This window comes from Gigantopelta aegis, chromosome 13 (genome assembly GCF_016097555.1).
Source record: "Gigantopelta aegis isolate Gae_Host chromosome 13, Gae_host_genome, whole genome shotgun sequence".
In the NCBI taxonomy this organism is placed as follows: domain Eukaryota; kingdom Metazoa; phylum Mollusca; class Gastropoda; order Neomphalida; family Peltospiridae; genus Gigantopelta; species Gigantopelta aegis.
In genome coordinates, this window is record NC_054711.1 from 29,939,723 (window position 1) to 29,965,926 (window position 26,204).

The 26,204-nt window shown below is 36.9% G+C and overlaps 1 long non-coding RNA gene across 1 annotated transcript; it reads right to left on the minus strand.

The window, feature by feature from the left end:
* Positions 1-3,189: 3,189 nt before the first annotated feature.
* On the minus strand, positions 3,190-15,264 carry LOC121387380. The gene is made up of 7 exons (XR_005959804.1): positions 13,737-15,264; positions 12,990-13,181; positions 11,826-11,994; positions 11,425-11,477; positions 9,185-9,281; positions 6,761-6,857; positions 3,190-3,329 (listed from the first exon to the last, which is right to left on the minus strand). It is a non-coding gene; the product is annotated as an uncharacterized LOC121387380 (long non-coding RNA).
* Positions 15,265-26,204: the final 10,940 nt, after the last annotated feature.

Sequence of the window (26,204 nt, forward strand, 5' to 3'; positions counted from 1 at the left end):
GAGTCTACTCCCCATCATGCAAGAGGTTACATTTTTGGAGTTGATACCTGTAGTCCTTGCCTTACAAATTTGTGGAAGTTTTTTTCCGCAATAAAAAAACAAACAAATATCATGCATATTGATAATGAAGCATTGGTCACAGTAATTAACAAACAGTCGTCCAAATAAAAATATATATTATGGCGCTCATTAGGGATCTGGTACTAATGCTGTTAGAAAATAATATTAGTTTTCGCGCACAACGCTTGGCAGGGACGACAAATCAAATAGCTGATTCCATTTCTCGCAAACAGTGGTCAAGATTCCAGGATTGGTCTCCAGAGGTGGACAAGCTCCCAGCGGAAGTACTGCCGCAATTTGTGGAACTACTAAACAACATGAACTTGACAGACTTTTGAGGGCATCAGTGGCGGACAGCACTCGCGCAACGTATGGTACAGGATATAACTTATTTATTGGTTTTTGTATAGAACTAAAAATAATTTATTACTGGCCACCAAGCCTAGAATAGATAGTACAGTTTTTGGCTTACATCTCAATTAACGGTTTGTCTTGTTCCACTGCAAAATCATATTTGGCAGGTCTCTCATTTAAATGCAAGGTTTCTGGCATTAGCGATTTTACACAACACTTTTTGGTAAGAAAATTGCTATAGGGTTTCCAGAGGACCAGACCAACCAAAGACACGCGATTGCCAATTTCACTCCGCCTTTTGAAAAAAATAGTGGACATACTGCCCATTGTCTGTAGGGACACATACGAGACAAAGCTATATGCAGCAGCATATACTTTGGCCTTCTTCGGGTTTTTAAGGGTGGTAAAAATCACAGCAGCAGCGTGATAAATGCAGGCCATTCGCTAAACAAAAAGGATGTACTAGTAGATAACAAACCACAGACTATTCACCTAAGCATACGTCATTCTAAGACTGACCAATGCGCCAAGGGAACAACGGTGGTGATACCACGAAATAAAGGGGATATATCGGTATTGCAGTGCACAAAGGAATATTTAGCAGTGCCACCAGCAATTGGAGGTGCTTTCTTTTGTTATTTTGGGGGGAACCTCTCACCCGTTATGGTACCAATTTATGGCTGTACTGAAGAATGCTCTACAACAATTAGGCTTAAATGGGCTTCAATTCAAATCCCATTCTTTCTGAATAGGGCCGCAACAACGGCAGCGATTCAGGGCTTATCAGAGGAGGAAATTCAGGAGGCAGGGAGCTGGAAGTCCTCCTCATTTAAATCTTACAGAAGAATTCCCAGTATACCTGTGTAAAATCCTATTATAAGGTATTAAATTTAATGTGATTATCAACTTTTTAGATAAATGATCCATTTGGTGCGTCAGCTCCTCTCTGGTGCAAAGAGCTTTTGTCACTGCAAAGCAACAACCAGGCGGCATGAACCTTGGCCTAGCTAGGATAGGCTGTGTTTTTTGGTGGCAGGAAAAAGGCAGAATGCTTTGGAGAGAGGTGTCGAAAAGGGTGACATTTTTATTATCTTGCAATGCACCATCTCAATTTTAGTTTTTGCACTGTGTGTGTGTGTGTGTGGGGGGGGGGGGGGGGGGGGGGGGGGGGGGGAGGAGGAGAATGACATGGGGAACATGCCAGCAGGAGATTTCCAGTTCAACATTTTGGAGACCATACGACTTTTAGCAGACCAGCTTCCATCTACTCTGTTGGTGTGGTCTCAGGTGCTTCCCAGATTAGCCTGGAGGCACTCTGGTATTGAGAAGGTGATGGAGACAGCCAGGAGGAGAATTAATAGTGTAGCAGCTAAAGCCATTCTCACACATGGGGGATGCTACATCAATTACCCCGACATCAAAATTGACCAGGCAGCCCTATTCCTCCCTCCCCAAGATGGCGTCCACATGTCACCCTTGGGCAAGGACATATTTTTAAATAACATGCAAGGAGCATTTGAGACATTTGTCACATCAAACGAGTGTGTCTACCCTAGTCAGTGGTAGAAAAATAACTGGAAAGATTAGTTAAATTAAGTGGTCACGGCAGATCAAGATTGGTCCTGGGTAGCTTCCGCACCTATTGTGGTGGCGGTGGGCTTCAGGATGTTCACTCCTTTGCCCATTTGGCATAGGATGCTACACAAGATCGATCTGCAACATTTATTGGAGAGGAGTATGCTCGGTTGCTGTTCTCGGGGCTGGGCAACTCTCCCCAACTTTATTATATTGTGCGCTTCAGATGGGAGCGGAATATTATATATTAACGTGATGGGCTGCTATTCGCAGGGCCTTTCAACTCTTGATTATATTGGCAAAGGGCCGCTGTTCGCAGGGTCCCTTGATTTTGTTTCATTCATACTGATTTGATTACACAATGACTATTTTTATTGATATTGATTTGTTGATGTCCTCTTGATTGATATTGTTGAATTTGATTACAAGTGGGTTTTTTGCATAAAATTTAACTTTTTGTGGTCGGCTGCAAATTAAAAGTCTACCCATGGCTAATCTTAAGCCAATACCGGGAGTCTGGTAAAAATAAATATGTAAATAGTGTTAGTTATTTTATTTAGTTTAGTCTATTTGGTGGTGTCTAGAATAAAATGATGGTTAAAATTTAACACTGATAGTCATAAAATGTCGAATTGTAATTTTTATTTGTATTTGGCTTGATGAATGAGATTTGTTAATGAATGTTTACATACTATTCATATCATGTACAATAAATTAATATCCCTGTGGCAAATAACCATTTTGGGCCACACATGGGCCAAATGTAGTAAAAATTGGCCACATTGATGAGATTGTTATTCTTTGGCGAGCTCTACACAACAAAATATTACTATAAAATATTCAGAGGCTTATTCGATATCATAAGGTAACACCAGACCAATCATATAATAAATATATGTCTTTGGTTTGTCTTAATTAGGGTCAATAAGACTTCTATTTTTGGAATCAGCACCACGTTTTACATAAAGTAGGCTTGTCAAACCTTCCTTACCTAAAATTCTGACTATATCCATTTACCTCTTAGTCTAATAATGCATAGAAAATACCAAATATTGTAATTATCTTTTGGGGCTATTTAAAAAAACGGTAGTACGAATTTCATTATTTAACATCATTAATATTTATTTATGTTTGGCATGACAAATGGTAAATTAAATCAAGTTAATAACTTGTTAATAATCAATATAAATATCACATTTATGGTATGAAAATACTTGTCAATAGTTTTTTAAAATACACAACGCAAAGCAAATTTCAAATAGAAAAACTATTATCTAACGAACAACTCCTCCAAGCCTTTCACAGGATAAAGCAGCTATGTTTCTCAGCTTGCTGTCCATCTGAAACAGATACAAACTGGCATTGTTATAAACATTCGCCTCAGTGGTGTGCTCGTTAGGACTTTAAGATGCTAAACCCTGGCTGTTAGCTAGTGTATAATATTTTCGGCTATTACAGCCTTTCATTTAACTTACAACGTTTTGCTTAATTATCATTTCTGGCAAATCCAGAATGTTTCTGGTCGTACTGGTTTGTAGTAACCCAAAATGAGTCCTTCATATCTGAGGTGCGCGATCGACTTTGATCCCTCAAATGCTCCTTAATTTAATTAAGAAGTGTATGGGGGGTATTTTATTTTTGTTTTTTTATCATCCGCCTAAAAATGTGTTAACTATGTACCTGTCATTGGTTACTGAATAGAAGCTACTTTAAAGGGACACACCCTAGTTACGTTTATTTGTTAACCATTACGGCGTTTTTTTTCGCTATTAAACCCCATTTTTCACAAATAAAATTGCACTTTACTTACATTTTATTATTTAGAATACACATTTCCATTCACCTGAAGTGCTTTTTGGTAATCCTGATGTTTGTAAAACCACGAAATGCATTTTTTGCATTTTTTCACAAGACGTGTTGTCAAGAAAAAACTGTTCAGCAAGTGAGGTCCAATCTATTTTTAGAGGGGATATTTCCATTTCAATGTCACAGACATTGGTATATCACGTGACCGTTATCATTTTGGTTCGGTTTGTTTTCTCGTGCACGGTTCGCGCAATCAACATCCGATTTGTTGTTGTTCATTTGTGAGATTTTTCTTCACAGTTCGTGAACATTTTCAGTAACAATAAAGTTCAGACAAGTATGTGTCTCAATACAAAACGTTACAAACCCTTAAAACCAATAATTTTGCTAAGTCTTATGATATCTGGAGAGGGGATACAACCAGGACAGAACAGTTGGAACATGTCCAGGAGAGGTGAAACGAACGCACCCCAAGTCTGTGAAATTTGTCGTGACGTAGGCATTGTTGTGCTTCGAGCGATATCTACCGGTGACATTAGAATACTAACTTTCAAAATGATTTCAAGCAATTGGGACATGGGGATTCCCATGGTATTTATCAATATAAAAGCTGCTTTTTCACTCCATTTGATAAAAACGTGATCTAAGTGTGTTACAGGTTTGTAGATTAACCAAATTATAATTTATTTTCGCTGGATGGAACTAGGGTGTGCGGCTTTAAGTAGGCCCTGTTATTTAAAATATATTATTATATTATCATCAGTGATTTTTCAATGTGCCCTATAGGGGTGCAACGATACGGTCAAAACCGTATTGCGATATAAGAAACTGTATTGCAATATGTATTGCAATACAGTTGATATTATTTAAATTTAATATTTATGGGGTTGGGTTTTTTTTTAATGAAAACAGAAGGCATAACGTTTTAATGATCTTTATTAGTTTCAGTTGTCAGGCTAAATGTTTTAGGTCATATTTTTATTTTTTAACACAATACTAGTCTACTAGAACACTGGTGTGACGGTGTCAAACTATTTATAAATTGTCACATTCGGAAATCCTTACTATCGGACTTTTCCGTTGCTGCTCGCTTGACACGGAAATGTACGTATTGAGTCGCAATATTTCAGCAGATCGACCGAAACAGAGCCGAGGTATTTTGAACGATCGACCGAAGTATTCCGAGTTCAGTGAAAAACAGCGAAGTGTGATTCTCATTTGTTGGTTTATTTCTTTGAAGATGATAGCCGTAGTCGTATTCCAACGTAAATGAACAATGAATGATAATGTGTAAGTAACAAAACATTTATTTGTAATTATCGTTAACTGGTTATTATCATTGGACTTTTAACACGTTTTGTTTAGAAGTTAGAACCAAGTATAACCGACCTATCACTTCGTATGCCAACAAGTAAGCCGACTACTCTTGACGTGATTGTTACATTTCCTGTCATCACCAATTAATAAAATGATGTGTTTTTTGTTTGTTTGTTTGTTTGCCTATTTCAAGACAAATAAGATAAGGACAAAAAATAGCGTATAAAAATCGCGATACGCAAAACTGTACCGCGGTTCGTATCGAGCTGATCAATTATCGCGGTATACCGGTACACCGGTTTATCGTTGCAGCACTAGTGCCCTATTCAAAACTTATTTTTGTCAATATGTCCAAGTTGAAATTTTCAAAAGTGAAGAACATCCACATTTTTATGTCGCACAAAAAGGTATATATATACCTCGAAGTGATTATTTTTTTACTTAGTTATTTGTTTATTCTGGAATCCCTAATAAAATATTAGAAACTTTTCATTTTGTTGCAAATATCACTGCTCAGAGCCTTTTTGGGGATCTGCGGAGCCTGAAACATAAATAACAGCTCGTCCCCCTTCCCAGGATATATATTTTGCAACACCCTTGGGGAGAGGGGAAAAATTACCTGGGGAAAATAAATGTACATGTCACCGCGGGACCCACTGAAACGCGGGGCCAGTAGCATGTGCTACTAGGATAAACTGGCTCTGTCACTGCTTATAAAAACAACAGAAGTGGTAGTGTTCATTAATACAATTATCTATCTTGCTTGCTACGAATTCATATTTCCCAACGTTTGTTAATAATTCATTTTTCCCACATGTGATCTGACCGAAAATAATAAAACAACAGAAAATAGCTTTAATCAAGACTAAAAATGGCTGTGATACACAAGATCAAATACAACTGTAGGCAATCTTTGAAACAGACTGGACATTTTCTAGCTTAGGTCTCACTACACAGATGTCATCTGTCATTGAAACCGTGTTAAATTGCCCAACTTCAAATGAAGATTGCCAATAGAATGGGTTCTCATTGGCACTAACACCATACACCTTTGCGAACATACATTATATAAGCATATTTTATTATTTTCACTCCAAAATTGCGTATCACTTTTCTGCTATACGCGTCTGGCTGTAGTACTGGTCTGAAAAGTTGGTTCATTAACCAATTCACTCCGGATGTCTCTTCCGCTATACACCCATGTCCCAAACGTCAATGCACAATATTACAAAATAACATGGGCAAAATTCAACCAGAAGGCTTACCAATAAAAATACAAACTGTTTTAATTATTCCCCAATTATTAGAAATGCAACATGTCACAATTAGGTACAATTAGGTATATAGTGGACCGTTGATGAATGAAATTTCATTTCAACTTATTTATTTTCTTGCTTATATCCAATTAAGGTACGAGCACACTGTCCTGGGCACACACCTCAGCTGTCTGGGCTGTCTGTCCAGGACAGTGGTTTAGTTGTTAGTGAGAAAGAAGAAGGCAAGTCGATAAAACTCATTCTGGGTTGGAGTTGGTACTGGGCTACAAACCCCGTACCTACCAGTCTTATTTCCGATGGCTTAAGCACACCACCACCAAGGCCGGTGAATGAACTCTCACCCAGAATTGAACTGTGAAGTGAGACCTTACCCATGCTTGGGCTTCCTTTCCTTCAGTGGGTATTTTCCTTTTTAAGAAGCGTGGCAGATACAAGACTGGAATACCACTCTTCAAATGTTTGTACATCCTACAAGAGAAAGAGTTCAGTACAATACAAGAAAATGGAAAAAAAATGAGGTGCATATTCCCCTAAGGATAGGAGTTTGGTCTGAACATCCCAACAGCAAATGGGATGGCCTAAAATTGTTCCAATGAGCCCTCCTTCCTTCGTGACTGTAACTTCCTTCTTTTCCCTCGAGCAGACTACTATCCTTATAATTATATGGGAATATGCATTTGTTTGAGGCCAGGTGAAGTAGAAAAGAAATAAATATGCTTTAAAAATTGCTCTATAGTAATACAAAACTGTTATGAATATTAGTTTTGAATAGCACTGGGCGGTACAACGTATCATATCGATACCAATTTCAAAATACCAAAATTTGTGTTTTGAAAAATGTTATTTAGTAAAGAACTAATATATTTGACGAATGCAAAATAGCTGAAAAGAAGAGAGATGAGCACCTTGTGTATGAAATTTAATTTTATTTAGATGAAATTAGCGGCAGAGGCGTCTTAAGGAATTTGACATTGGGTCGGCAGAGAGGGTGGGTGTGTGAGGGGTGTCCCCTTCTTGCAATTGGTGCTGCAGGGGTGTTCCCGCTTGAAACATTTTCAAACATAGCTACTTCGGAGAATATTGTCAGAATATTAAACAGAAAGAACACTCAAATATGTACCAGCACGTACTGTTCACGTGACACCTAGCACACCTAGAATTTTTCAAAAGTTGTCGGTCGCGATTCCTTATAAAATGCAAACGTGTATTACTTGCAGCTAGCGAATGCAATGTCCACTAAACTTCCACAATTAGCGGTAGTGGGAATTTTGATTCTCCTGCCGCTCCAGTTGCGACACTCCTGCTCAGGCATGCATTTAAAGCCGAGTGTACCGAAAATATTGCTTGATATTGGTATTGTATCAATACCAAATACTGTACCGATACCAATGTAAATCACCCCCAAAATACTGATACCAATACCAAACCAGAAATTTCAATACTGTCCAGCACAACCCATTCTTAATTACGGTTAATTGGGTGGACCTGCAGCTCAGGTTATTAGCAAGATCTGGAGGATTAATTTTCACCTGTGAAAACAGTCTGGTTAGGGAGCAATACATAAACGTTTGCTTTGTTTAACACCACCACTAGAGCTATTGGATGTCAAACATTTGATAATTCTGACAGCACATACCAGTCTTTGATATACCAGTCATGGTGCATTGGCTGGAACAAGAAATAGCCTAATGGGTCAACAGATAGGGATCGATCCTAGACTGACTGTGCATCAATACAATAAAGTTTGTTTTCTTTAACGACACCACTAGAGCACATTGATTTATTGATCATATCATCGGCTATCGGATGGCAAACATTTGGTCATTTTGACCTATACCATATTTTGCAGACTATACAACACACATTTTTCCATTAGTAGCATGGGATCTTTTATATGCACTTTAGCACAGAGAGGAAAGCACATACCACTGCCTTTGAGCAGTTGTGGTGCACTGGTTGGAACGAGAAAAAACCCAATCAGTTGAATGGATCCACTGAGGTGGTTCGATCCTGTGACGCAAGCACTCAAATTGAAAAATAATATTTGTTTGGAGCAGCAGACTTCGACGTGGGACAAAAATGCGGGGAGTGAATAACTAGTTTCACACAGACTTTCTGATAACAAATAAATTCAAACAAAGATATCGAAATTATAAAATAATATTACAGGGAAAACCTGTTCTAGCGGCCTCCTGTAATCGGCGGTCTCTCTGCTATAAGCAGCCACTTTTTATCTACTAAAATGTTTTAATGTACATGAACTCCCAAGTCGCTAAAATGCTGGCATTAAGCGGCCACTGTAAATTCTATTTAAAAAAATGTTATTTAAAAAAAACCCAAAAAACCCCCAATGCAACAAGGCCCAGCAAATCCCACTCCTTATCTTTAAAGAAAATGGTTTAGGCCTATATATATGTGACTCTCAAATAAAAATTGATGATGGCATTTATCGTTTCTAGGGGCGAGATGTAACCCAGTGGTAAAGTGCTTGCTCAATGCGCGGTCAGTCTGAGATCGATCCCTGTCGGTGGGCCCATTGGTCTATTGTATATCAAAGGCCGTGGTATGTACTACCCTGCCTGTGGGAATGGTGCATATAAAAGATACCTTGCTGCTAATCGAAAAGAGTAGCCCATGAAGTGGCGACAGCAGGGTTCCTCTCTCAATATCTGTGTGGTCCTTAGCCATATGTCTGACGCCATATAGCTGTAAATAAAATGTGTTGAGTGCGTCATTAAATAAAACATGTCTTTCTTTTTAAAGGAAACATAAATTGCTCGTTTGAGCGTACCCACCTTAATTTTGCAGACGACTGTCGATTTTATGTAACTGTTGTACATAGGTCGCAGCAGTGCTTTGGCATCATACATGTCCTTGTGATGCAGAGGCAGACTATAAATGTTCAAACACAAACAAACGTAACAGTTAAAAGTCGCAAATACTAGTTTCAATCTCTTAAAGTGGACACAAAGTTTGGTTAATCTACAAATCTGTAAAACATTTGGATAAAGTTACAACAGAATGAAACAAGGGTCTGTGATGTTGAAATGGGGACATACCTTTAAATAATAAACTAGAGCTCGTCTCCATAACCTATACTTCTCAGAGCCATGTGTTTAAAAAATATGAAACAATACATTTCGCAGGGCTCGAACTTAACCCACAGCAATTTGTTTTTAAAACAACCGTTGGTGAAACGGCCCATCAATGGCAATTTTGAGCCCCCCCCCCCCCCCAACCCCCTAGCAAGTAAACATGACTGAAAGGTTATTTTGCTAAATGAAGTCTTTTTTCGTTTTAGTGTCTACATTTTGCCATCATTGGGGAGCTTTACCGAGACGTCATTTTTATCACCAGGTGTAATTACAGCCCAAAATATACCCTCTCCCGCCAAACTATGCTTTATTTAGACCTAAAATACGGTAGCTGTGGCTAGTGTTTATCAATGGACTAGTACATAATTAGTCTAATGATGTCCAATGGCTACTACAATTAACACAAAATAATTACCAGCACTACAGCTAAAATGGGACATTTTTGGTGACCAAATTTATATACACAATCTAATTATTATAAATAAATACTATCTCGCCAGTCAGTCTACCTACCAGTGCAATTTAATTTCTTTTTCTATACTTAATAATGAACAAAATCCAAACCCCAGTAAGCTGAATACCCATCCAAATAGACTTTCATTTTTTTAATTACGTATTGCTCATTTTGGCCAATGGGTGTAATGTTTACAGTCTGTCCCATCCTCTTACAGAAATTATGTTTTTGTAAATAATTTGAGTTTGGTTTGACATAAGAAGAACAGAAAAGAAAACAATTGGCTCAAAAATATATATCTTGTAGTAAATTCCATAGTATGAAACAAGACGTTCTCTGTGGAAAGGACTATAGATGGGTATAATATAATGGTACATGATGGTTGACAGGTACAGTTTAATTTTTGAGAGGCTTAAATTGACTGACATATGTCATTTTGACAGGCACCACTAAAACAGTATTTCCAGGCCCGCTCAATGTGAAAAAAAAATTGAGGTGAGTAATTAACTGTTCCCTTAACTTAAAATATGGGCAGCCATTTAAGCTGTTACCATATTAATACTCTGTAAATTCACATGCTAATGGGAGATAAAAATCACTCTCCTTGAACTTAGTCTCAGAGGAGTGATCAGGAACGAGTGATAGCTCACAATAAACAGCGAGATCTGTAAATGCGTCATTTGGGATCATGCACATAAGTCATTTTAAGTACTGTGTATATTTTGAGCTTGAGATTAAGAAACAAAAGTTTACTTTACATAAAGACACATTTGGGACAAACTTCTGAAAGAGATGAGTCAAAATAGGTGTATATATATCTCGGTAGATCATATAGGTAGTACTATACCAAATAACTTCCGGCCGGGTCAAAGTTCGAGGTGCACCGAACTTTTGATAGAGAAGTGAACACCACAAGTCCTGTGATTGGTTATAAATGTGAGTGTGTTGGTTGTAAAAAATAATAGTTTCATCTGGGTAAAATAAATGTGCAATTTTATTTCATCTAGTACCAATGTGTCAGGTAGCCTTGTGCTTGAAACATGTATGGGGTACCTGTAAAAAAAATTACTCATATTTTGTGCGAAACTAGGGTAGTCATAGACGCTACCCGTTATCTCAGAAACAAGCAGCTTGACCCCCATTTTTTTCTGATTCACTTTAAGTGTAAGGGGTGGTAGTATTTATATCCGTGGCGTTTATGTCGGTTGATACGTTGCAGGTAGGAGATTTAGCCGTATATGTTACTATTGTCGTCTATGGGATTTGATTTGATTTGGTAGTATACACCCTATAACATGTTTAACTAACTCATGATTAGGAACATATGATGAATGAAAGTAAAGTTCTGAATACAGTCGAAAAAACAATCAAAGATTATCAACTGATCAGCTGTTGTAGTTGTGCAATGATCAAAACAAAGATTATCCCAGATATTTTAAGTCATATAAGTAATAATGAAAATTGATTTTTAAAACATGAAACTCACGCCTCCTCTACTGGTGCCTTGTGATGATCATTATATTGCTGCAAGTTCAGTTTCTGTAAACGAAGGAGTGTGAAGTAAATCTTATGTATTGTTCAGTTTATACACTAACACCTACACAAACGAGAGAGACAGATTATATATATATATATAGAGTGAGAGAGAGAGAGAGAGAGAGAGAGAGAGAGAGAGAGAGAGAGAGAGAGAGAGAGAGAGAGAGAGAGAGAGAGAGAGAGAGAGAGAGACAGAGAGAGAGAGAGAGAGAGAGCGGGCGACAGACAGAGAGAGACAGATATACGGATGTACAGAGAGAGGGAGGGAAGAAGAAAGAGACGGACGGATGGACAAAGAGGGTCAAGTGAGAGAGGGAACAAAACAGAAATGTTGCCTTAATATTTATTTACCTCGCAACAATCTCCTTCTTCAAAGTGTGGCATATCCAGCTTTTTTCTTTCAAGTCCATGGTCTGAGATCTTTTCTTTAACTTTATCCATGATCTTCACATCACTGACATGGTCACTGGCAAAAACCCATGGCATAAATTGGGGTTGGAAGATCCAGTTTCGCATATTTCTGGAATGTAGATTAGTTATCTTTATGAAACATCTTTTTACCTTACATGTCTAGACGAAGTACTAAACTTTGGAATCTATGTTGATTAATGTTTTAGGTAAAAAAAGCAACATTATCTCCAATACAGCCTTTAAATTTAGTTCAATTGCCTTAAAAATACATGTATATATAGCTATACACAATTTGGATCACCTGTTAATTAACAAAAGTAAAGTAAAAGTAAAGTTTGTTTTATTTAACGACACCACTAGAGCACATTGATTGTTTATCTTATCATCGGCTATTGGACGTCAAACATATGGTCATTCTAACACTCACATAGGCTACTCTTTTATGACAGGCAGCAAGGGATCTTTTATTTGCGCTTCCCACAGGCAGGATAGCATAAACCATGGCCTTTGTTGAACCAGTTATAAACCACTGAACATGTCACAAGAGTAAAAAATTAGATGTTTCTTATTTCATCATGGGTTGAAATATATACTATTCCACTATTCCAAAAATGGAATAGTAAAAATCTTCCAGTTATCTGTCATGAAAGCTGCAATAAAACAGGAAATAGCAAAATTTAAATCTGGCTATTCCATATTCGCTTGAGGGGTTCCTACGCTATTCTCGAACCCCCCTCCCCCCAAAAAAAAATAATAAAATAAAATAATAAATAATAAATAATAAAAAACACACTTTTCGAAACGTTAGTGAAAGAAGCTAATGTTCTCATTGCTGCAAACACTGCCACATGCTTGATCATTGCGTCGTTTTCCATAGTGTATCATAACAAGGTATGGTTAAGACGAGCTGCATTGTACATGCCTATAGTTATTTTGCTGTGCAATGTTTATGGAACAATAACCTAACCCTAACCTTATTCCTAACCCTCTGAAGGAATAGTTTTTTTTAATTCAACTTTAAAATAGTGGTGAAAACAAGCTAAATTTAGACCAAATTTAAATCAAGGAAGTAAAAACAGAAATTTTGCCTGAATATTTATTTACCTTTTCCTTATAGCAATATCCTTCTCCTTCCAGGAGTGGTGTAGCCAAGGGTTTTCTGTCAAATAATTGTTCGAAAATCTTTTGTTTAACTTTATCCTTGATGTTCACATTACATTCACGGTCAGTGGCAAAATCCATGGCGTAAGTAGCAGCTGGGATTGATACCACTGGAAGCTTCAGTTTCGCATACTTCTGAAATGTAGATTAGTTATCTTTGTGAAACATATTTTTTTTTTTTTACCTTACATGGTTACACGACTTGCTAAACTTTGGAATCTTTCTTGAATAATATTTTACATGAAAAAACACTTTACCTTCAGTATAACCTCAAAATTGAGTTTACTAGCATTTAAGCATATATGATCTATAAATTTTGATGATCTATACATTTCCATTCAACAAGAGTAAGCAATTATGTCTGTATTACAGTCAAATCTGTCCTAGCTCCCACCTGTATTAAGAGGCCACTTTTGTTCTCACAAATCATTTATTATCAAATAAACTTATCTGTAGCAAGCATTCTGCGAGTAGGCCTTCTGCTAAAGCAATACATGTCCCCTACCAGGCCCAACAAAACACTTTATCTCCTAAGTTCAAGGGCCAAAACTGTCAGAAATGGGTAAATCATCATAAAAGCAACTTAATCTTAACAGTACATGATAAAGAAATTTATACACAAAATTTCAGCTTAATATACCCAGGCATTGTAAAAAGGGAAAGGGCATTCTTGCCTGAATATTTATTTACCTTTTTCTTATGATAATATCCTTCTTTCAAGTGTGATATATCCAGATTATTTTTGCCAAGTCCATATTCGAAGCTCTTTTGTTTAACTTCATTGTTTACCTTCACATGGTATTCAATATCACCTGCAGAATCCACGGGGTAAGTAGCAGATACCACTGGAAGGGTTAGTTTCGCATATTTCTGGAATGTAGATTAATTATCTTTGTCAAACATATTTATTACCTTACCTGGTTACATGAATTGTTGAATTTTCAAATCTTTGTTAATTAATGTTTTTGATATATAAAAAACCCCTCTTATCTTCATTACAACCTTTAAATTTAGTTCAATGGGATTTTAAACATATATTACCATACAATTTGGATCACCTATAAATTCACATGCTATAATATTAAGCAATTACATGTTTATTACAGTCAAACCTGCTCCATCTACTACCTGTATTATACAGCTACCTGTTTTATGTGGCCATTGTATTCTCCCAAATCTATTATTAGATAAACAGACCTGTAATAAGCGGCCACCTGTCTTAAAGGGTCACATGCTAAATATCCCTTTGTCATTAACACAGGTTGTACTGTATATGAATGTAACCCCCACCCCCACCCCGTAGCCTTCCAGTAACACACACCTTTCTCTTGCCTCCTATTGATTCCATCCAAATTATTTTACTGATCTAACTGCTCATGCTCATACCTCCATATCCCAGTCCTTGTCTCTCTAACCATGACATGTGCTTATCTGATGTCACCATCCATGTCAGGACCATCTAAACCATATCCCCATGTATCGGCCAAGTGCTGTTAGTTCAGACCAGCTTTATTGATGCCAGACAAAGAGGAAGCAAGGTGTGTCGAGGGATGTACAAAACCCTTTTATTTCACTACAAGTTTTGCTGTAGGCTTACTACGACTACCTTTAAGAAGTGCCCATAACCATCTAAACCAAATTCCCATGTACAATTCAGAGTCAAGAGGAAGAAGAGAGTCCAAACAATAAGTTGATTTTGTTTAATACCACTAGCTCGCATTGGTTTATTCATTATCGGCTATTGGATGTCAAACATTTGCTAATTTTACATACAATCTTAGAGAAGAAACCCGCTAGTTTTCCGTAAGTAACCAGGGATCTTTTATATGCACCATACGACAGATAGGATAGCACACACCACAGTCTTTGATATAGCAGTCGTTATGCACTGGCTGGGGAAGGTGACAAAAGGTGCCTTGTTCCACCAGGACAACGCCCCTTCTCACAAGTCCGTCATTGCAATGGCTACTGTCCATAACTGTGGCTTCGGCTTCATTCAGCATCCGCCATACTCTCCTGATCTGGCACCCTCGGACTTCCATCTATTCTCAAACATGAAGAAACACTTTGCTGAAATCGGTGTTCAAGACTTTTTTGAGGAACAAGAGGAAACCTTTTACAAACCAGGGATCCAGGCGCTGCAGCACCACTGGCAGAAATGTGTGGACCGTCAATGGGATTACGTTGAAAAATAACTAGTAAAGAAACTCATCCCAAAAGTGCAGCATTGTTAGGCTCAAAACTGTTCATCCAACCCTCGAATCTAACAGTGACTCTACACTCTTGGATTATTTGGTACAATAAATGTATGACATACAAATATAGTGTATGTGTGTGTGTCAGTGTGTGCATGCATACGTGTTTCTGTATTTGATACTGTCTATTAGTCTGCGTGTCTCTGTGTATGTGTGTATATGTACATGTGTGGTGTGTGTGTGTGTCTGTATGTGTGTTTTATATGTGTGTATGAATCTGTATCTCTGTGTGTGCACATTCTTTTTTAAATCTTGAATTCCAGAAAAATCCTGAACTTGTTCAACTCTCGTGGTGAAGCAAGGTACAATTTGTAGGGTGAAGTCTCTTCTCTCTAAATTTTATGAGACAGAAATGTTTAACAGGAAGGAGACATGATTTTTCTATTACACTGGTAAGTTCATATCATAGTGTGTTAACACTTGGTCAGAAACCATCATTTGCTTTATCTCTTGGAATGACTTTTCACAGTCTTTAGTCCAACACCACTTGTGGTCTTTCTCCAGTAGCTGATTCAAAGGCCACAATAATGTTGACAAATCTGGTAGGAATCGATGGTAGTAATTGACAAGTCCCAGAAGAGATCGGACTTGACTCACATTCTCTGGTCGTTTAGCGTTTACAACGGCATCAATTTTGTCTTTTAGTTTTGTGAAGACCATCTTTGTCAATCTTGTGCCCACAGAAAACTATGTCGTCTTTGAAGAATTCACATTTCTCACGATTGGCGCACAGTCCATATTCTTGCAAACGGCCAAGCACACGTCTGAGATTATCCAGATGTTCTTGTTCATTCTTTCCAGTGATTATCATATCATCCAACATGCACTGTGTTCCCAGAATATCCTGCAATACTTGATCCATGGCTCTTTGCCAAATTGCTGGTACTGATGAAATTCCAAGCATCAGTCGGTTATATTGGTACAAGCCTTTGTGTGTATTGATTGTCAACATCTGTTTAGATTGTTTATCCATCTCCATCTGTAAATAAGCTCGTCTCAAGTCTATTTTACTGAACTTTTCACCACCAGCTAAGTTTGGAAATATGGCTGTAATCAAAGGCAAAGAATACTGTTCCACGCAGAGTTGCGGATTCACTGTGGCTTTAAATTCTCCACAAATCCGGACACCATTCAGTTTGAGAACTGGAACAACAGGAGTTGCCCATTCACCATGTTTCACTCTAGCGATTATGTTGGCATCTTCCAATCTGTTTAGCTCAGCTTCAACCTTGGAACGAAGAGAATAAGGCACGGGTCTGGCCTTGTAGAACTTTGGTGTTGCATTCTCTTTAAAGATCAGTTTCACCTTCATATGTTTAAGTTTTCCAATATCATCTTGTGCCCACAGAAAACTATGTCGTCTTTGAAGAATTCACATTTCTCACGATTGGCGCACAGTCCATATTCTTGCAAACGGCCAAGCACACGTCTGAGATTATCCAGATGTTCTTGTTCATTCTTTCCAGTGATTATCATGTCATCCAACATGCACTGTGTTCCCAGAATATCCTGCAATACTTGATCTATATATAGCTCTTTGCCAAATTGCTGGTGCTGATGAACATGGTTCATACAGAAATTTCCTGATCTCATTCAAGGGCTTTTCAAGGGTTTTTAAAGGCTTTTCCTTATGAAATTCAAGGACATTTTACCTCTCAAATATTCATAAAAAACATTTTCTGTATGTGAGAAAATACACTTTTAATGGGAAGTTCATTAAGAATACTGCAAAACTGTTACAATACAACTAAACAAAGCAAGCATTAATTGAACACAAAAAACCAATGTCATGCTAATAGGCAAACAGGCAAATTGTTCAACCCTTCAGAGCAGAAAGTTTATCATTCAGTTTTTCCTCAACTGCTATGAGATTGTTCTTTTTGTCCACAACAGTGCGCCTGAATGCATTTGACTTAGTCAAAGACAACATATTGCCAGTTTTCTGATCAATACACTTGTTGCACAGCGAGCAAGACGCTTTATGTCGGTCACATTTGTGTTCTCTGACCCAAGGCAACTGGGTCAGCCATATCCGATTAAACACGCACTTGCCCATGATCACAATTCAAAGAGAAATACTTCCACAAAAGCACAGCCACTTAACGTGTTCGCTGATGCGAGCGGCCATTTGCAATATAACGAAGCTTGACGAACGATCACGGAAATATACGAACGAACTTGTAGACGCTACCGGAACCGTACGAAAGTTACCGAAGCCACCGAATCAACAGTAAATGATCCGCATTTGTCAAAAAACATGTACGCTCTCGCCGCTAATATTTTAAATTGTTACTATCTTTATTGAAATAATTATTTTCAAGCACAACAAGGACTTTTCAATTACTGTTAAGACTTTTCATGACATTCTGCAGTTTTCAAGTACTTTTCAAGGTTAATTTCAAATTTATGGACTTTTCAAGACAGTGTTTGAAATTCCAGTACTATTCAAGCCTGTGCGAACCTTGATGAAATTCCAAACATCAGTCGGTTATATTGGTACAAGCCTTTGTGTATATTGATTGTCAACAACTGTTTAGATTGTTCATCCATCTCCATCTGTAAATAAGCTGGTCTCAAGTTTATTTTACTGAACTTTTCTCTTTCAAGATCAGCTTCGCTTTCATATGTTTCAGTTTTCCAATATATCTTGGAAAACATCCTTGAATTCATTAAGACTTTTCATCTTTTCAGATGTCAAAAAAAAATTCTCCATTTTGTTGACAGATCTGATGGATTTCCAATCCAAATGAATTTTATTTAGCCAATCTTGGCCAAATAATGCAACACCACCTCTCTTTACTGCATAGAGATCTAACTGTTCTGTTTGGTTTTCATAGCAAACAGTTACAGTCAGCACACCGATTGGTTTAAACTTTTCCCCAGTGTAAGTTTTCAGTGTTAAATCAGTTGGCTCTAACTTCATCTTGCTATAATGTTTCTTGTACTGATGAAATGGTATTGCAGATATTGCAGATCCTGTATCCTACTCCATTTCCAAAACAACTTTGATAACTGCATTATCCTTCTTATCCACAGAGTAAATGTCAATATGAGAAACACTGTCATACAGGACATCATCTTCAGATGAAAAGTTATCATTTGTAATTGCATTCACCTTCCTGTTTTTCTGCGATTCGCTAGGTCTGGAATTACGGGCTGGGTATTTAACTGGTTTCAATCTACACATTGACTGCAAATGTCCCTTTTTTTCCACACTGTCGGCAGGCAGCATCTTTAAATTGTCAGGTGTATGACCATGGTAACCACATCTACCACACTTCGGCAAAGCAAACGATTCATTACTTTTTCCTTCCTGTGTAAATTTGTAAACTTTGTCTACAGGAACAGCTAGACTTTGAATGAAGTTGTAGTTCATTTAAATGTTTTATTGCTGATTCCATCGCCACAGCAATCTTTACTGCCTTATCATATGTCAAGTTTTCTTCAGACAGCAATCTTTACTGCCTTATCATATGTCAAGTTTTCTTCAGACAGCAATCTTTACTGCCTTATCATATGTCAAGTTTTCTTCAGACAGCAATCTTTACTGACTGCCATATCATATGTCAAGTTTTCTTCAGACAGCAATCTTTACTGCCTTATCATATGTCAAGTTTTCTTCAGACAGCAATCTTTACTGCCTTATCATATGTCAAGTTTTCTTCAGACAGCAATCTTTTCTGCCTTATCATATGTCAAGTTTTCTTCAGACAGCAATCTTTACTGCCTTATCATATGTCAAGTTTTCTTCAGACAGCAATCTTTACTGCCTTATCATATGTCAAGTTTTCTTCAGACAGCAATCTTTTACTGCCTTATCATATGTCAAGTTTTCTTCAGACAGCAATCTTTTACTGCCTTATCATATGTCAAGTTTTCTTCAGACAGCAATCTTTTCTGCCTTATCATATGTCAAGTTTTCTTCAGACAGCAATCTTTTCTGAATCTGCTCATTTATCAAACCACAAATCTCTCTCGAAGGGCTTCATTTAGAAAAGTACCAAATTCACAAAATTCAGTTAGTACTTTTCTTGAAACAGTCATAAATGTTTTTATTGATTCACCTGGTATTTGATCTCTCTTATGGAACCGAAATCGTTCTGCTATCAGTAGTGGTTTGGGTGACAGGTGTCTTGTTAAAATTTCACAAACTTCAGTGTATGTTTTTGTTTTAGGTAATTCTGGTTTCGTCAATGTTCGGAGCTAGTAACCCATACATTTTGGGTCAGGAATTTCATTCACTTCAAAATACTGGTCTAATCTTTCGATATAGATAGGCCATGTTTCGACTATTTCATCAAAACAGTCCATTTTTCGACTATTTCATCAAAACAGTCAATTTTTCCAACTGTTTGAGCCACTGTTTTTAGACCTACCGAAAATCCACGACCACAGAAATCATGAAATCAGCCATTGAAAAAGGAAATCCCATTTTCCTGGGAAAACATGGTTATTTCTACAAATGTTTTTTTTTAAATTTTACTTTTGTCGATAAACAGAAAGAAAGATTTGTTTTATTTAACGACACACTCAACACATTTTATTTAAAATGGTTCGATAAACAGAGACCTTTTGACTTCTTATTCATTGAAATAACTTCATGCTTTCTTACTTGACTGGTAACTGACAATAACTTAAAATACATTGAAAGCAATGGCGCATAGCGCATCATGAAGTTGTCACTTTCGGTTTCCGATAATAACGGTATTAACCAAAATGTAACCGTAAACCGTTATTTAGCCCATTATTATGTATATATAGTAAATTAAATGTTGTTTTTATTTTTAAATACTTCCGAAATAAAAAATTCTGATTCACTGTATCAAAGATTATTTTTTTTAACAACATTTTCATTCAATAATTGTATCTTAAATTTACTAACATTTAAATTGTTGTTGAAACAGACTTAACCCAGACTGGCATCATTGATTGACAGATGCCAGTATGTATTACAGTATATACTGTAATACAATAGGTCTAAGATACAGTATATACTGTAATACAATGCAATGTATCATTATTTGTTGCTGCTGAAACTGAAATTTAACCCAGACTAGCACCAGTGATTGACAGATGCCAGTGGCAGTATGTCTATTTCTTAAACTGTAATACTATTAGGTCTAAGATGTAATTATTCAATCAAAATGTTTTTACGTGGTGGTGACATACTATAACATCATACATGTCGTTCTTCCCTCATTTCAACCCGAACCATACCAAGTAAAATGTCGTCTAACAGTAAGAAACTCAAACTTTCAAACATTACTACCGTCAGTCGGGCTAAGCAGTATAAAGACGACGCTTTGTATGCAGATGATGGGATCATGTTCTGCAAGTACTGTAGCCATTCCATACATTTTACAAGGAACGATACCGTAAGAGACCACATTCGCTCCAAAAAGCATACTATAAGACTACTCAGTGATGCAAAATCCTCAAGCACAGCCCCAAAGCTACAAGTAACATTGGCGACACCGACAATATCCAGTGACCAACGCCGCAACTTCATTGAAGACTTTGTCTGCATGTGCACCCTTGCCGACATACCACTGGATAAGACAGACAAAATGCTACCTTTTCTAGTAAAGCATGCAAAGCAAGGCGGTGCATTGCCCGGTAGGAACACCCTCCAAGAATACTACTTACCCAGTGTATTTGGTCGCTGCCAGAGAGCTATTACGGAATTACTACTGAGTACAACCATGATTTCTACCATAGCAGATGAAACCACTGATCATTGGGACCGGTCAGTATTAAATATTCTTGAAGAATCAGAAACAAAGTGTTCATTATTGATGTACTTTTTCTTGAAGCTTGCAATCATCAAACATTGAGACAGTCAATATTAAGATTTATTACATACCTATTCAATCTTACTATAGTGATAAAGGCCTTTTATCTTTGTTCATTTTCACCACTTTGAATTGCGGTAGCCGTTTGGTGAATAGCTTCATATTTAGTATCAAATTGCGCCAAAATAATTCCTCTACACCATCCTTTCAGTGACTTGTGGGTATGACTTAGCTGTAAGCCAATAGGAATCAAAAATTGACCATACACAAACTAGTTTGTTACTAGGCAGACATCTTAGCTAAGTGATATATGCCTTTTGATTGGTCAGTGACAAGGTCACTGCGGCTTTCTGGGTAATCTAAGCATTCAAGCTTACAGTGGTTCGTCGAAGGATAACACAAAGGAAGAAAAAAAAAGATGGCTGCGCCTACGGTTTTTGTTCGAAGAGCAATTCTTAAATGTGAATTTATGTACCATTCCAATCAGTTATTTTACTTTGTGATGATCTTAAAGTGAGTAATAAAGACGCTCTTCTTGCTAGAGCTTTCAGTGAGCTGAACAATTTATATTTAAGTGGAGCCAATTTAGTTAATGAGTGGACAAATGTAATTTTCCGATTATTCCTGGGATGTGGACGATCACGATGACGGGGACGGAATTCGAAACCAAAATTTGTTCCTGGGTGGCCCAGGATGTGACTTTAGGAAAATGACGTTAGTTATTTCAAGAAAAAAATAAATAAAGGAAACAAAAAAGAGGAACAAATTATCGACAAAAAACACACACACAACTCTCCATGGATTATCTCTGGAATCGGAATGTTAAAACCATCTAAAAGTTATAATAATAATAGTTTCACTCTGTATATTGTGTTTGACTTATTATTTTAGAAATTTACCATCTACTGGATTTTACTGCTTAATTTATAATTTGGAGCTTATATATAGCTCATAAATTTGCTAAATGATTTTCACAACATTTTTAAAAAATGTTTACTATATATTAAATTATTTAATTTTATTGTATTTAACCACCCTTAACCTACAAAACCTTTTTATTCATATAGTTTATGATTTAAACTTAATGTGTGCAAAATTTGAGAGCTGTACCTTTATTTTAAGTATATTGTCAAATTTAATTTTTTTGCGACATGCGACTGAATTCGCCAGGGTGGGTCACATATGTGCAATCTGGACCGGAACTTTTAAATGGGGAATTCCCTTTTTCTTTTTAGTGCAGTTAGTGCCTTTTATTTACTTAAGTCATATGTGATTTACAAATGACGTCATGTATTTGAAGCATTACACAAGGCTACTGCAGAGTATGATTCTTAACGTTAAATGAATCCATGAAAGGAGTTTTGATCATAGATTTAACAGTGTTGTTATGACGTTAAATTAAAAACCTTTTTTGTAAAACATGAAAGAAGGTATGTAATAAGTACAGAACTTCACATACACACACATGTACGTTGTTTTCGCTTCATATTTATTGCACTTGTTTATTTTGCGAAAGAACATACCACTCAACCACTACGCGGTCTCGTGGTATATATTCTTGCGCAAAATATACTCGTGCAATAAATAGAAAGCGAAAACAACGTATATGAAGTTCTGTATACGTGTGACCACTTACGGGGTGCAATATAATGTTATCAAGTCTGTTGTTACTGATTCAGCAGCCTATTGCAAAAAGGCCTACCGCGATGTGTTATCGGCTACATTCATAGAGCCACGCACCAGACCTGCCAAACCTCCCGGATTCCACGGGAGTGTCCCAGTATTTGATCAAATCTCCTTTTACCTGTGCAGGAGACAATTTCTCCTGTTAAATGACATTTTTGTAAGCATAAAACAAAATTGATCCCGTTTTGCCAAAATAACATAAGGGAAGTAGCTCATTCTCATTCGGAAAATGTCGACTATACTTTCGGTTTCCGAGAATGTAACAGGCCGAATTGTCCCAACTGTTTAACCTTTGCCGAAGTAAGACTTGTGGGATATTTATATTGTTAAAAAAGCACATGGAGTTTATAAAATGACGTGTTATTATAATGTTTGTTGTCATCGTAATGGCTACGAAGCATGTTGCCGATAATTTAACAGGCTGTGTATTGCCATTCAGTGTTGCCATATATATAACTATCCAATTTAGTTCTAATAACGCCTCTGAATTGTAAAATGTCTTTCCACTAGATTACATAATGCAACTATGACGAATCTGAAGTGCCAGACTCTGGCCCAGAGTTAACAGCGATGATGCACACAATGCATGTTAAAATCACATGTCACAGCAAGACAACGAAAAGACCAATTAGCTATATAAACATACTTGTGTCAGTTAATTTTTGTGTCAGTTAATTTTGTATGTTTGCACAGTAAAATGTTGGTAACAACGGTACACTTCAAGAGATTATTTTTGTACAATTAATAAATGTTGTGTTTGATATAAAGTTACTCACGGAAATGGGTATAATTCCGATAAATTTCACACGATGTCCGTAATGAGGTTTTACTTATGATTAATGGAAATACAATATTTATTGCATCATTATAATGATTTTAAATAAGTACCACGCCACTGTTCCTCATAATAGTAAAAACTGAATATTAATTTATAAGATTTATATAAATTTGTCTTACGTACTTAGCTACACTAGCCACAAATGATGATGTAACGTTTAACCTGTAAGGCTGTAAGTGTAATACCGTAAATGTACTAATTAATTTTTTAATTTCTTGTTCATTTTCTTAAATTTTTTGAATAAAAGAGTTATTTAAAAAAAGAAAGAAGTATTAAATCATAATAATATTTAAACTTTAAAAAAAAAATTAAAATAATAATAATAATATATATATATATATATATAATATATATATATATATATATATATATATATATATATTTTTAAATGCCAAGATTTAAGGTTACCAAGTATATATGACATTATGTAGTGTTCATATAACTTTTTTTAATCTTGCGATTTTGGGTTAAATTAATTAATTTTTAAAATCTCCCGCTTTTTGAACACACCTCCTGCTTTCTCTTGACTAAAGGTTGACAGGTAATTCTGTTCACTTTTGAAAAAGCCTTCGTATAAATGCATATACTCTGCATGGTAACAGGCTGCACTCATCCAAAAATGTTGAGATGGGAATAGGTGGAAGGTGGACAGAGGTGGCAGGTAGATATTCTCTCAAGGAATTGAGGTAACGCTGTTTACGCTGTAGCTTCTTGTTGAAAACAGACTACCATGGATATGAGTGTGCAAACGTGAATCATACAGGCATGATTTTTTAATGGCTCTCCTACTAAATCAATCACATGCGCCAGACACAGTTTGTGTCCGCACTTGAATATATAAGTCACAGAAATTGCCGTTTTGTATGCAGATGATGGGTTCATTGCGGAATTTCTGGTTTCTTACTGCACGTTATAGTTGGGATGGTGATACGAAAGTGTGTCTTTTTATCAATTGCCAATAAAGATGTTATATTTTGTTGGGTACCCAGCCATGTTGGCATTAAGGGTAACGAAAAGGCAGATGTTGCTGCCAAGTCTGCTTTGAACTTGCCCCGTGTCCATGTTGGTGTCCCCTACAGTGATTTTAAATTTCATATTAACCAATATATCTTTTCGAAATGGCAGACGATTGGGACGGTGCGGTTGCGAACAAGCTTCATTCTATCAAGGCAGTTCTGCATGGGAGAGTGGCAGTCATCCTACAGGCGATGCAGGAAGGATGAAGTAGTCTTGTGCCATGCCCGCATTGGCCATACAAATCTGACGCATTCATTTATTTTAAAGAAGGACCCGCCTCCTCAGTGTGAACACAGTCAGTGTACACAAACTGTGCACCACATTTTGGTGGAGTGTGATCATCTCAAGCCGAGAAATGATATAGAAATGTTTTGGAATCGTTTAAATTACATTTTAATTGTAGGGTTTTTAAAACACTTTGACTTCTATACACAGTTTTAAAATATACTTACCTTGATGTATTATATTATACTTTTCCCCCACAGCTCCTTACACTGTGGTTTTTACATGAATGTATATAAATAATATTTCCATGTGCTTACCATTTGTGACAACCAATAGCCGATGTGTTTTTGTGCTGGGGTGTCATTAAAGATTCATTCATTCATTCATTCATTCATTCATACTGCACAGAAAATCATGAAAATTGCTATTACCGCACGGAAAATCACGGAAATTGCAATTTCTCACACGTGAAAAATCGCGGAATCGGCCGATTTCCAACGTGGAATTTGCCTCTGTCAAACGTGGATTTTCGGTGGCTCTATGTTTTAGGTTTTATTACACAACCATTCAATCTTACTATATAAATACAGTCCTGAATACAAAAATGAAATACACTTTTCCGTATTCAACTCAACTGCCAGAATTATACCGTATTCAATGCTACTATTTATAGCACATGATTACCGGGAATGCCCTTCGCGATATGTAAACAAAGTTGGTGCTTGGTTTGAATTGCCTAGTAAAACAGTTAACTGTTATGCATGTTTAAAAAGCTATTTTGTGCAAAATTTTAACTAAAAACAGACGAAAACGGTGACAAATATTTACAATTTAATGAGCGCGCTATGGGAACACTACTCACCAACAAGCTTTTAATCCACGAGTAAGAAAGAAAGAAATGTTTTATTTAACGACGCACTCAACACATTTTGTTTACGGTTATATGGCGTCAGACATATGGTTAAGGACCACACACATTTTTAGAGGAAACCCACTGTCGCCACTACATGGGCTACTCTTTCCGATTAGCAGCAAGGGATCTTTTATTTGCGCTTCCCACAGGCAGGATAGCACAAACCAGGGCCTTTGTTGAACCAGTTATGGATCACTGGTCGGTGCAAGTAGTTTACACCTACCCATTGAGCCTTGCGGAGTCAGTTCAGAGTCAGTATCTGGATTAAAAATCCCATGTCTCGACTGGGATCCGAACCCAGTACCTACCAGCCTGTAGACCGATGGCCTAACCACTACGCCACCGAGGCCGGTCAATCCACGAATAAGGTCGATGACAGTCAGTTTTTGGATCCTTGTTTTGGCTTCATACACAATAAATAAAACATATCCA